This window comes from Macaca fascicularis, chromosome 1 (genome assembly GCF_037993035.2).
Source record: "Macaca fascicularis isolate 582-1 chromosome 1, T2T-MFA8v1.1".
Taxonomy (NCBI): Eukaryota; Metazoa; Chordata; class Mammalia; order Primates; family Cercopithecidae; genus Macaca; species Macaca fascicularis.
The window spans coordinates 26,683,312-26,696,796 of record NC_088375.1 but is presented as its reverse complement, the minus strand read 5'-3'; the positions used below and the strand labels follow the sequence as shown (position 1 = coordinate 26,696,796).

The 13,485-nt window shown below is 42.4% G+C and overlaps 2 long non-coding RNA genes across 6 annotated transcripts in view; one reads left to right on the top strand and one right to left on the bottom strand.

The window, feature by feature from the left end:
- The window catches only part of LOC135965408 (uncharacterized), a 35,022-nt gene extending 25,149 nt beyond the window's left edge, over positions 1 to 9,873 (bottom strand). The window contains exon 1 of the long non-coding RNA XR_010578315.2: positions 8,873 to 9,873. This is a non-coding gene — a long non-coding RNA (uncharacterized lncRNA). The remainder of the gene's footprint in view (positions 1 to 8,872) is intronic.
- LOC107128807 (uncharacterized) overlaps positions 6,060 to 13,485 on the top strand; it is a 269,214-nt gene continuing 261,788 nt past the window's right edge. For all 5 annotated transcript variants that reach the window (XR_012428458.1, XR_010578304.1, XR_006698191.2 and 2 more), the window contains exon 1: positions 6,060 to 6,492. This is a non-coding gene — a long non-coding RNA (uncharacterized lncRNA). The remainder of the gene's footprint in view (positions 6,493 to 13,485) is intronic.

The following is a 13,485-nucleotide window of genomic DNA, read 5'->3' as shown; positions in this document are numbered from 1 at the left end:
CTATTAAGCCATGGATTTTTTTCAAATAATATTATACACAGAATCCCAACATAGATCAGATAAAGCAGAGAAGTGGTGGTTCTTCCTGAGGAGTACCCACAGGCCTATGGCCATAGTTTACTTTTTGAAAAATTAGTTACCTTACCAAAAACATATGTAAAGAAGTAAAAATAAAGAAAAATCATTGGCTTTGACAAACAGGTTAAACTATCTGTTAAAATAGCTCTGGATTCTTAGTTTCTACTTTCCACTATTTATGCCCACATAATTATGTGAGCCCAGGTCCTTGAAAAACCAGATCTCTAAGAAACAAAAAAAGAAATTGAACTTGATATGCTGTACCACATCTCTTTAATTCATTTCAGCATTCCTAATTTGTCAGTCTCAATGAAACAACATAGTGTCCATTAGCCAAAGTCAGAGGTAGGGAAATTTGAGACTTTAAAATAAACCTCACTCCCATTAGGCCAGTTTTTGTTTTCGTGGGGAATGCAGCTCTCTTCACTGCCAACCTGGGTACTTCCACATAAAAGGACTGGGAGGCTCTGCCTTAGGTCACTCTAGAGCCAGGCGTTCAGGTTCAGAATCCACAACCAGTGGTCTTTCCACTGCACAACATCATTTTCTGGTCGATGTTTGATGGCTGCTCCATCATAGAGGGCCTTCCTTTTCTCCGCAGCCTGGCCAGAATAGTTTGATTTTTCATTTCAGACTCTAATCTAGTTCAATTTTCTCTCAGAAGCCACCCTTGGTTGCCTCTTTGCCTATTATTGTTTTGTTCTTTGATGTTAGAACTGACACTTGAATACTTTTTCCTATTTATCTACCTCATTCTTTATGGGCTATACGGTATCTCAGTGTAATTTGTTTGGTTACATGCTAGATTTTTATGTTTGTATTACATTTTGATGTTGAAAACAATGTGGTAGTGAATATCATGATACTTTGCTCTTGGCACACTTGTCTCAATAGATGGGTTAATTCCTACTACTAAAGCTGCTGGGTCAAAAGGCACATACATTACGTGTTTTTGATAGTTATTACTAATTATGTGAGAGTGACTTTATGCACACCCTCACAAACATTGGGTATCATAAATATTCATGTAGAATTTATTCGTTTTACACATGTTAGGTTAAGTATATAGTTAGTGACGCCCTTAATAAATGTATGTGTACCTGCTATAGATGGAATTCTTCTGTCCCCCTTAAAATTCATATACTAAAATTTAATCTCCAATGTGATGGTATTCAGAGGTAGGGCCTTTGTGAGGTGATAAGATGATGAGGGTAGAGCCCTCACCCTCATGGGATTCGTGCTATTATAAAACAGATCCCAGCTAGATCCCTTGCCCCTTCTCCCATGTGAGGACACAACGAGAAGGTGCCATCTATGAACAAAGAAGCAAGCCCTCACCAGACACAGAAACTTGAACATCCCAGGCTCCAGAACTGTGAGAAATAAATTGATGTTGTTTAGAAGCCATCCAGTCTATGGTATTCTATTATAGCAGCCCAAACTGACTAAGACAGACCCCTTTCCTTTCTTCTCTAGAGAAAGGACTTTCTAGGTGGGGTGACATTGAACAAGAGTCATCTGTCTGAGTCTCAGTTTCCTTATTTGAAAAGTGGGGTTAAGAATACCTCCTCATCAAGTTGTTGTAAGGATTAAATAACACAATGTAAATAAAGAACCTAGCCCAATGTTTGGTAATGCCCAATAAATGGCAGGAATCTTCTCTTTGTGTTCCCTGCAGTGCTTGGTACCTACGGCATCCAATAAAAACAAAGTGAGGAAAATTAGTTTATGACTGGCCTACCTAACATCTGCTGAATATTGACCACATCTGGCCACCACTCTAAGTTTTTAAGAATTGACTCATTTAATGCTTGCCACCATACAGTGGTGGGTGCTATTATTATCACTATTTTATAAAAACGTAAAGTTACAAGCTAGTTAGCAGTTGATCCAGGAATCTAGAACTTGGGATCATAAATACTCCACCTTTTGGAAATGAGTAGGTGCACAGCAGGTTGCCTGCCTCTTGTCTGTCTTGGGCTGACAGGCTTCCTCTAGAGCAGCCATCTTGAGAAGGCTAGTCAGCTTCCTCAGGCCAGCCTTTACCATTCCTACCCTGGGCGTGATATTACGTTTACAAGCAACACCTGTTGTGGTTCAACCAAAACACTGTAATTAAAGAGAACAGCCAGAGGAAAATAAATAGCGTGTTTACTTCAACAAAGTTGAAAAAAATTACAATTACTTCTTTTATTTGTCTGAAGATTGATTTGATATCTATTGGGTGCTGTAGAAAGCCCCTCACATTAAAATAAAGCCCTATATGGATCTCCAACAGCCGACATTTTACATGAGGCCTTTATCAGTGTGCCTTGAATAAGTCACGGGCTTGTATGTTTTTCAGTTGAGTATTTAAAATGTATTTTTAATTTAATTTTTTTTATTTTTTTGAGACGGGGTCTTGCTGTCACCCAGGCTGGAGTACAGTGGTGCGATCTTGGCTCACTGCAACCTCCACCTCCTGGGTTCAAGCGATTCTCCCACCTCAGCTTGCCAAGTAGCTGGGACTACAGGTGCCCACCACCACACCCAGCTAAGTTTTATATTTTTAGTAGAGACAGGTTTTTGCCATGTTGTCCAGGATGGTCTTGAACTCCCAGGCCCAAGAGATCTGCCCACTTTGGCCTCCCAAAGTACTGGAATTACAGGCATGAGCTACTATGGCTGACCTAAAATAGAATTTCAAAATAAGTATAAATATTCATTTTGTGGCTTTACTTTTTATAATTCCTATGCAGATGCCAGCAGGGGAGGACTGTAGTAAGAGTTGTGCACTTTAGTTTTAAAATAGAGAATATCCTCCAAAGCCCAAGGATATAGGTAATTTTACTTTAAATACAAATGCCTAACTTTTAATAAAGTAGGGGTGATAGATGGTGCTGATCTTATTCTCAGTTTACAAATAAACATTGAGGCTGCGAGCATCAGGCAACAGGTTTGAACTTTTGTTGTGCTGTTAGGGCACATGGAGGCAGGTCCGTGGAGGTGCATCCTTGGGCTTTCAAAAGGGGCCCTACTCTGTGCATTTAAGAAAGATCAGATATAATCACACAACACAAAAAAAATCTGGAAGGATATACAGCACAGTGTTAGCTCTATGTGGTGGGATTAGAAAATTATATATTTTAAAAGTACCTTTCTGAGTTGCCTGAATTTTGTTTTAATTGAGAATTTATTCCTTTTATAATCGGAAAATTTAAGAGAAATTAATGAGGAAATACAAAGGCTGGGCATGGTGGCTCACACCAGTAATCCCAGCACTTTGGGAGGCTGAGACAGGTGGCTCAATTGAGCTCACAAGTTCAAGACCAGCTTGGGCAACATGGCAAAACCCAGTCTCTCCAAAAAATATTTCTCTCTCTATATATTTCCATATACATATTTCTATATATATATTTCCATATATATTTCTATATACATATTTCCATATATATATTTCTATATATATTTCTATATATATATCCATATATATATTTCCATATGTATTTCCATATATATATATTTCCATATATGTATATATATTTCCATGTGTGTGTGTGTATATATATTAGCCAGGCACGATGTTATGTTCCTGTTGTCCCAGCTACCTGGGAGCTTGAGGTGGGAGGAGCCAGGGAGGTCCAGGCTACAGTATGCTGAGATGGTGCCACTGTACTGGGTAATATAGCCAGAGGAGATCCAGGCTACAGTATGCTGAGATGGTGCCACTGCAGTGGATGATACAGCCAGACCAAGAAAGAAAAGAAAGAAAAGAAAAAGAAAGAAAGAAGGAAGGAAGGAAGGAGGGAAGGGAAGGGAAGGGAAGGGAAGGGAAGGGAAGGGGGAAGGAAAGAAAGAAAAGAAAGGAAGGAAGGAAAGAGAAGAGAAGAGAGAAAATAAGAAAGAAAAGAAAGAAAGAAAAGAAAAGTAGAAATAACAACAGGAAAAAAAAGAAACGATGGAAAGCAAAGAAAGGAGGCTGTGCCTTCCTGGTCCAGAGGTAAACGAATCTTGGCTGGATTCCATCCCTCCTGGCAGTCCTTCCAGATCTCTTCTCAGATTAGCCTGCAGACTTGGGTTCTTCCTCTTACTCCACTAAGATGTGGCGTCTTGTGCTTCAGCTTCATTCTGTGAGCTCACAGAAGCCCTGGAGTTTCACTCCAGGCGAGTTTCAGCCTGGAGCCCTCTGCTATCTGACCTTTCTCCTGTACTCAGCATGATACCTCAAATGAATTCCAGACCTTACGTTACAGAAAAGGAGGGCTTTAGAATCAGATGGCCACATGAACAATGTTTAACCAGTCTTAATTTTGGTTCCCTTATCTCTAGAGTGGAGAAAATCATACTACCCATTTTTTTTTGTTTGTTGTAGGTGTCAGAGAAAAAAAACGTAGAGCATTTACCAAAGTCCTCGGCCTTTGCTCATTCAACAGTAGACATTAATTGTATACCTATTTATTTGCCAAGCATTCCTCTGGGCACTGACGATACACAGAATAAACATATTTTTAAAGAGAAATGTGTATTTTTCAACTTCTTATTTTAGTATAGAACATCTTTTACTTATGACCTATCTGTTTCATGTGTCCATGTGAAAAGACCACCTAACAGGCTTTGTGTGAGCAACACGGCTGTTTATTTCACCTGGGTGCAGGCAGGCTGAGTCCGAAAAGACAGTCAGCAAAGGGTGGTGGATTATCATTCTTATAGGTTGTGGGATAGAAGGTAGAGGTGGGAGCAATGTTTTGCGGGCAGGGGGTGGATCGCACAAAGTACATTCTCAAGGAAGGGGAGAATTAACAAAGAATCTTCTTAAGGGTGGGGGAGATTATAAAGTACATTGATCAGTTAGGGTGAGGCAGAAACAAATTACAATGGTGGAATGTTATCAGTTAAGGCTATTTTCACTTCTTTTGTGGATCTTCAGTTGCTTTAGGCCATCTGGTCACAAGGGATATGATGGCTTAGCTTGGGCTCAGAGGCCTGACATTCCTGTCTTCTTATATTAATGAGAAGAGAAACCCCGAAATAGTGGTAAAGTGTTGGGGTAGCAAACATTTTGGGCGGTGGTATGGAGAGATAATGGGCGATGTTTCTCAGGGCTGCTTCGAGCAGGATTAGGGGCGGCGTGGGAACCTACAGTGGGAGAGATTCAACTGAAGAAAGATTCTGGGGTAAGGGGTGATATTGTGGGGTTGCTAGAAGGAGCATTTGTCATATAGAATTTTTGGTGATGGCCTGGATGCAGTTTTGTATGAATTGAGAAACTAAATGAAAGACACAAGGCCGAATAAGAGGAGAAAAACAGGTGTTAAAGGACTAAGAATTGGGAGTACCCGGGACATCCAGTTACAGAGTGTCAAAGAGGGTTCAGTGTAATTATTTGCTTGGTTGGCGAGTTTTTGGGCTTATCCTTGAGTTTTTTTACATTGTCACATACCAGGCCAGATTGATGTAGGTAAAAACAATATTCTTCATTTAAAAATATACAGAGTCCCCGCTTTTTTTTTTTTTAGCAGTGAGTAAGTCAGGGCCTGGTTGAATTTGAAGGAAAGAGAAATGCAAAGTCAGCAATTGTTTGTTAAAGAAGGATTAGAAATGGCTAGGAGACAGTGAGATTGATAGTGTGGTGGAGATAGCTGGGGAGAGGTAGAGGGTGGCATAAGAATGGGAACGACAGTAAGAGTGAAGTATAAAAGTAAAGAATAGGACTTCATCAGGGTGAAAGTATTGGAGTGTACTTTGTCACTGAAGATCTTTGTTTGGGTGAGGGAGAAGGGACAAGATGGAGGAAGGTGAACAAGATGGAGCAGTCCCTGTTGTTTCGGGGTTCTTCATCACAGATTTTCCTGCGCCCGGGAAAGAACCAAATCAACTGAGCACGCGCAGAGTGACGTCAGGCCGGGGACACCGAAATTCAAGAAGCCACTCCTACACACACGCCCCAAACTCCTCCCCTTCCAGCTCCCAGGCATAAAAGTCCGCCGCCAGTAAGCGCGGGTGTGACTTCTTCAGCCCCCGCATTTGTGGACTGGAGAACTTCACCGGAGAGCGCGGGCGCGACTTCCCTGGCCCTTTCCCGAGGACCAGAGAACCTCGCCTGAGAGTGTGCGCATATTTGCAATAAAAGACTGCCACTTTCTTATGTACTTTGGCCTCATGTTTAATTATTTAGCTCTCCTAAATTAAATTAAACAAAACAATCTTCTGTCTACTTAAAGAGAGACTTAAGGGTGGCAGTTTGAGATAAAACCAGGTGCCACTGAATACCAAGAGCCTGAGAAACTGAGGTGGGAAAGCCAAACTGAGCAATTATGTCTGACAGAAGGGAAGAAATGACCATGGTGGCCTTCTCAGACCCTGTGGGAAAGGCCTCTATCCAGTGAAAGTGTCTACCCAGACGACGAAGTAGTTTAGTTTCCTGACTCGAGGCATGTGAGTAAAGTTAATTTGCCGTTCTTGGGCGGGGGCAAATCCCTCAGCTTGATGTGTAGGGAAGGGAGGGGGCCTGAGAAATTCCTAAGGAGTAGTAGAATAGCAGATGGAACACTGAGAAGTGATTTCCTTGAGGACAGATTTCCACAATGGAAAGGAAATGAGAGGTTCTAAAAGGTGGGCTAGCGGCTTAGTAACCTACATGGAAGAGGTTATGAAATGACGACAGAATAGAATGGGCCTGTGAGACTGGAAGGAGGTATTTTCTTTGGTACAAGAACCATTTGCCTTGTGTGGGAAGAGATAGGTGGAAGTGGCCAGATGAGAAGGAGAAAAACTGCCATGAGGGATAGAAGTTGGAACACTAATTGCTTTTTTAGCTACCTTATCAGCATAAGCATTGCCCTGAGCAGTGGGATCTGATGCCTTTTGATGGCCCTTGCAGTGTATGACTCCAGCTTCCTTTGGAAGTAAAGCAGCCTGGAGAAGAGTTTTTATTAAAGAGGCATTAAATCCTCCTTGCGTAGTGAGGAAAGCTTTCAGTCCATAAAACAGCATGGTGGTGCAGGATATGGGGCCAGTATAAATATTGACGCATAGTCCTTTTACAAGAGTGGGGGCCCAAATTAAGGCAAGGAGTCCGGCTAGCTGAGAGGTAGTGGACTGGGATAGAGCAGTAGCCTCAATGATAGATGTGGAAGATACTATAGCATAGCCTGCCTTTGCTGGTGTGTGGCAATTAGGCTGGTGGAACTTCCATCAATAAACCAAGTATGATCAGGGTGAGGAACAAGAAAGAAGAAAATATGGGGAAATGGAGTGAATGTCAGGTGGATCAGAGAGATACAGTCATGGGGATCAGGTGTGGTATCCGGAATAATGTGGGAGGCCGGATTGAAGTCTGGGCCAGGAACAATGGTAATTGTGGGAGACTCAACAAAGAGTATAGCTGAAGGAGCCGGGGAGCAGAAAGTATATGCATCAGGTGTGAGGAAGAAAACAGATTTTGGAAATTATGAGAGCTGTAGAGAGTGAGTTGAGCATAGTTTGTGATTTTGAGGGCCTCTAAAATTATTAGGGCGGCAGCCGCTGCTGCATGGAGACATGATGGCCAGCCTAAAACAGTAAGGTCAAGTTATTTGAACAAAAAGGCTACAGGGCACAGTCCCAGTCCTTGTGTAAGAATTCTGACTGCACAGCCCTGCACTTCGGCTGTGTGTAATGAAAAGGGTTGGGATGAGTCAGGGAGAGAGAGCTAGGGTGGGGGCAGTCTCTAAAGCTGTCTTCAAGGAACGGAAAGAGGAGTGGGGAAAGGATTTAGGATCTATGGGGTCAGCTAGGTTTCCTTTGGTGAGTTTATATAATGGTTTTGTTAGGATGGCAAAACCAGGTATCGAAAGGCGAAAGTATCCAACCATGCCTAGGAAGGAAAGGAGTTGTTGTTTTGTAGAAGGTGTTGGGGTTTGAGAGATCAGTCGGACATGATTGGCAGGGAGAGCACATGTGTTTTCATGAAGAATTATGCCGAGATAGGTAACAGATGAGGAAGAAATTTGGGCTTGACTGAAGTAATGGGGGCTGTCTGTGAAGCCTTGCGGCAGTACAACCCAGGTAATTTGCTGAGCCTGATGGGTATCAGGGTCAGTCCAGGTAAAAGCAAAGAGACTGGGATGAGGGGTGCAGGGGAATAGTGGAAAAAGCATCTTTAAGGTCAAGAACAGAAAAGTGAGTTGTGGAGGAAGGTATTGAGGACAAAAGAGTGTACAGTTTGGGCACTGCAGGGTGGATAGGCCAAACAATTTGGTTGATAAGGTGCAGATCCTGCACCTTGTCTGGTTTTTGGACACGTAAAATGGGGGAATTGTAAGGAGAGTTTATAGGTTTTAGAAGCCCATGCTGCAGGCTTTAATCCTTTTAAAATGTGCTGTGGGATGGGATATTGGCGTTGAGCGGGGTAAGGGTGATTAGGTTTTAATGGGATGGTAAGGGGTGCATCATTTGTTGTCAAGGAGGGAGTAGAGGTATCCCATACTTGTGGGTTAAGGTGGGGGGGATACGAGAGGAAGATGCGAAGGAGGCTTTGAACGGGGGAAAAGGGTGGCAATGAGGTGTGGCTGTAGCCCAGGAAAAGTCAGGGAAGCAGATAATTTGGTTAAAATGTCTCGACCTAATAAGGGAGCTGGGCAGGTGGGGATAACTAAAAAGGAGTGCATAAAAGAATGTTGTCCAAGTTAGCACCAGAGTTGGGGAGTTTTAAGAGGTTTAGAAGCCTGGCTGTCAGTACCCACAACTGTTATGGAGGCAAAGGAAAAAGGCCTTTGAAAAGAAGGTAATGTGGAGTGAGTAGCCTCCGTATTAATTAAGAAGGGGATGGACTTACCTTCCACTGTAAGAGTTACCCAAAGCATCTGTGATGGTCCAGGAGGCTTCTGAGGGGATTGGGCAGTGTCAGTCTTCAGCTGCTAAGCCGAGAAGATCTGGGAAGGAGTCAGAGCCTTGGGCCAGTTGGACAGTCCAATTTCCAGTGGGGTCCCGCACAGATGGGACAAGGCTTAGGAGGAATCCTGGGCTGCGGGCATTCCTTGGCCCAGTGGCCAGATTTCCAGCACTTGAAGCAAGATCCTGGGGGAGGAAGTCCTGAAGGAACGAACGCCTGACTGCTGTGGCTTAGGCGTTTTGGAGTTTTTGTGTGCTGGAGATATGGCTGGGGTTTCTTTCACAGCGGAGGCAAGTAATTGCAACTCTTCTCTATTATTGTACACCTTGAAGGCGAGGTTAATTAAGTCCTGTTGTGGGGTTTGAGGGCTGGAATCTAATTTTTGGAGCTTTTACTAATGCCAGGAGGGGATTAGGTAATAAAATGCATAGCGAATAAGATGGCCTTCTGGCCCCTCTGTGTCTAGGGTAGTAAAGTGTCTAAGGGTTACTGCCAAACAGGCTATGAACTTGGCTGGGTTTTCGTCTTTACCTTGGGTAGTTTTTTTAAGTTTGTTGTATTAACAGCTTTGTAAGCTGCCTTTTAAAGCCTTTCAACTAGGCAGGAAACCATGTAATCTCACCCAGCTATACCTGGGGAATCTGCCTGATAGTTCCATTGGGGATCTCCTCGGGGAACTGCTCTAATGCCTTCCTGGAGGTCTGGCTCATGAAGCTGGCGGTTATCAGCGTGAGATTGGGCGAGAGAAGAAACTCTTTCCCGTTCATCTGGGGAGAGGGTAGAAGTTAGGATGACATTTAAGTCACTCCAGGTTAAATTGTAGGACAGAGTTAGATATCGGAATTCCTGTATATATTTGGTGGGGTCTGATGAGAAAGAGCCTAAATGCTGGCTGATCTGGGAAAAGTCTGATAGAGAAAAAGGCACATGTACCCTGACTATGCCTTCAGCTCCAGCCACCTCTCTAAGGGAAAATTGCTGGGCAGGTAGGGGAGGGCTAGTCGTGGAAAGAAACTGTAAACCAGACCAGGTTTAAGGAGGGGAGGTGATAGATGGATTATAGGGTAGGGGAGTAGAAGCTGAGGAAGAATTGGGACCTGGCTTGGCCTGGCGAGAAGCAGCCTGGGGAGAAGGGGAGAGGTCAGATGAGTCCATAGAAAAGAAGGGCTTGGGGTGGAGACTGAAGAAACAGACAGGAGAGAAAGAAGAAAGATTTGGGACGAGTCTCACTGGGAGCAGAGAGTAGGGAGAGACCAACGTGTGAAAGAATGCCTGGACGTCAGGCACTTCAGACCATTTGCCCATTTTTTGATAAAAATTATCTGGATCTTGTAGGATAGAAAAATCGAAAGTGCCATTCTCCGGCCACTTGGAACTACTGTCGAGTTAGTACTGGGGCCAAGCGGTATTGCAGAAGAAAATAAGACACTTAGATTTTAGGTCAGGCGAGAGTTGAAGAGGTTTTAAGTTCTTGAGAACACAGGCTAAGGGAGAAGAAGGAGGAATGGAGGGTGGAAGTTTGCCCATAGTGAAGGAGGCAAGTTTAAAGAGAAGGGTAGAGACACGGAGAAGGGGGTGGGGAGCAACCCTGGGCTGCAACGTGGGTGAGCAGCCAAAGCAGGCGTCCCCACAATTGACTTGCCATCAAGGGAACATGGGTGAATGATCGAGGCAGGCATCCCCACGGAGATCAGACACCAATGGAACGTGGGTGAGTAATCAGAGAGGTGTCCCTGCAATGATTAAACACCAAGGGAAGGCTGCCTTCCCGAGTCCGTGACCAGTGCCGGAGTTTTGGGTCCACAGATAAAATGTGTCTCCTTTGTCTCTACCAGAAAATGAAAGGAATCGAAATTAAGAGAAGGTAGAGATTGAAGGGTGGTGCCAAGATTGAAAGGAGAAAGAGGTTGAGGTATAGTGAGAGAGGTTGGAGAAGAGAGTAAAAAGAGGCCGCTTACCCGATTTAAAATCGATGAGATGTTCCTTGGGCTGGTTGGTCTGAGGACCCAAGGTCATAGGCGGATCTCTTCATGGAGTGAGGATGAGGACAGTGTACTGGTCTCCCGAAGGAGTCCTGCTGTCCTGGGTTTTGGCACCAAATGTTTCACGTGTCTGTGTGACGAGACCACCAAACAGGCTTTGTGTGAGCAACATGGCTGTTTATTTCACCTGGGTGCAGGTGGACTGAGTCCGAAAAGAGTCAGCAAACGGTGGTGGATTATCATTAGTTCCTACAGGTTTTGGGATAGGTGGTAGAGGTGGGAGCAATGTTTTGCAGGCAGGGGTTGGATCTCACAAAGTACATTCTCAAGGGAGGGGAGAATTACAAAGAAACTTCTTAAGGGTGGGGGAGATTACAAAGTACATTGATCAGTCAGGGTGGGGCAGAAACAAATTACAACGGGGGAATGTCATCAGTTAAGGCTATTTTCACTTCTTTTGTGGATTTTCAGTTGCTTCAGGCCATCTGGTCACAAGGGATATGATGGCTTAGCTTGGGCTCAGAGGCCTGACACTTTCAACTTATAATTTTCTCAGATGACAAAGTTATGCCCCAAAGCTAAAGCATATTAACTCTGCCCCCACCACCAGGTGGTATTAGCAGTCACCTTAGGTCTTTTTAGAGTTGTCCTCATTCATAGTCTAACACAAGTTTGTTGGGTTTTGCTTTTTTTGAAAAACAAAGTAAGACAAAAAGAATAAGCTAAAAAGTCATATTTAATACATTTTGATATTACAGGCATTTCAGTTTATTGAAAAGATACTCTCATTGTCTAGATATCTGGATCCTAACGAAAAGAGATTTATGAAAATGTCTATAATTGTGTAAGACCTAGCTTGTTATAAATTTTATATGTAGTAAAGATAAGAAAGACAAAATAAGAACATATTTTTAAGAGAATTGAAATAAGAGTTGAAACTAATGCCATCAATATCTATAGTTCTCTGGGGCAATTTCAGTTTTTGTCACTAGCTAATCGTGTTGACAATTATTGAACACTTTATGTGTCAGGCACTGTTCTAAATGTATGGACTAATTTTATTTTCACAGCAGAGAGGTATTATTGTGCTCTTCCCCATCTTAAAAATGAGAAAACAGCAACAGAGATTACATAGCCAGGTCACAGGTGATAATTGGCAGAGCTGGGATTTGAACCTAGGAAATTGGGCTCCAGAGGCTGCACATCAGAGTGCTGTACTGTCTGTAATGCTGGTTCTTTATTTAGCTTCACTATAGACTTTTGAAAAAATGGACTATTACAGCTTTTTGAAACCTAACCTACTCAGTAGTGGAAAAGCTCCTGAGTAGACACCACTGTTGAAATGCCAGAGATAGAAGTTGCTTGGCCAGAATCACCCATGGAACACCCAGCATTCTGTTTATTAAGATCTCCTGATACTCAGAGAATATGGGGAAGAAAGGAGATCTTGATGGGGAATCTGTAATTTCATTTTAAAAGTTTTTGTCAAATATTGGCTAATGTTTAAATTGAATTTTTAAAATGACATTAGACTAAAAAGAAAAAAAATCAAAAAACACTTAAGATACTTGAAAAATGACAAGAAGTTACTGAAATAGCAATCTGGGAAGGAAGGAGAAGTCAGGAATAAGAAATAAGACATAAATTTAGTTACCACAAGTAATGTCTTTCTCACTGGTGGGACAACCAGGGAGAGGTGCTGCCTGCCCAGACTCCACATCCTTTGCATTTTCTCTGTAGCTTGAAGCACGAGGAGGAGCTTTTTCTAATCCTGATAGTCCAGAAATTGACGAGCATTGTAATTTTAACAAGGGTAAGTGGCTAATAGCTAATGCAACTGGCTGGCTTGTCAACGGCTGTGAAATGCTCAAGGCAAAGCCAAGTCTAACCTTGATGTTTCATGAGGGTTGTAGAATTTCTGACTCTAGGATTGGACTGAAAATCAATGTACAACTTAGGCCTGAGAGAAGATCAAGTTCACTGAATTGTGATTAAACTTAGTGTAGGTCATCACAGAAGCCATTTGACCTAGATGATTGTGTTTCCTTATTCTCCAGATTTTATCTTTATGTTTATATTTTGGGAATAACTTAACTAACTTGTTGCCTTATATTGTTATATAAACAGTTATGTTTTTTTAAAATATTGAAATTTTAATTTATTAATCGACAAATTAAAATGGTATCCATATATTTTGGGGGTACTACATGATGTTTTGATATATGTACGCATTGCGAAATGGTTCAATCAAGATATGTAACATATCTATCACCTCACATACTTATTTTTTTGTGTTGAAAACACTTAAAATCTACTCTATTAGCAATTTTCACATATATACTATATTGTTTTTAACTATAGTCAACATGGTGTGCAGTAGAACTCTTGAACTTATTTCTTCTATCTAACTGAAATTCTGTATCCTTTGGCCAACATTTCCCCAATTCCACAGCCCCCTGCCTCTGGTAAAATGGTGATTTTACCCTCTGCTCCTTTGAGTTCAATTTTTTTAGGTTCTACATATAGGTGAGATCATGTAGCATTTGTCTTTCTGTACCTGGCTTATTTCACTTA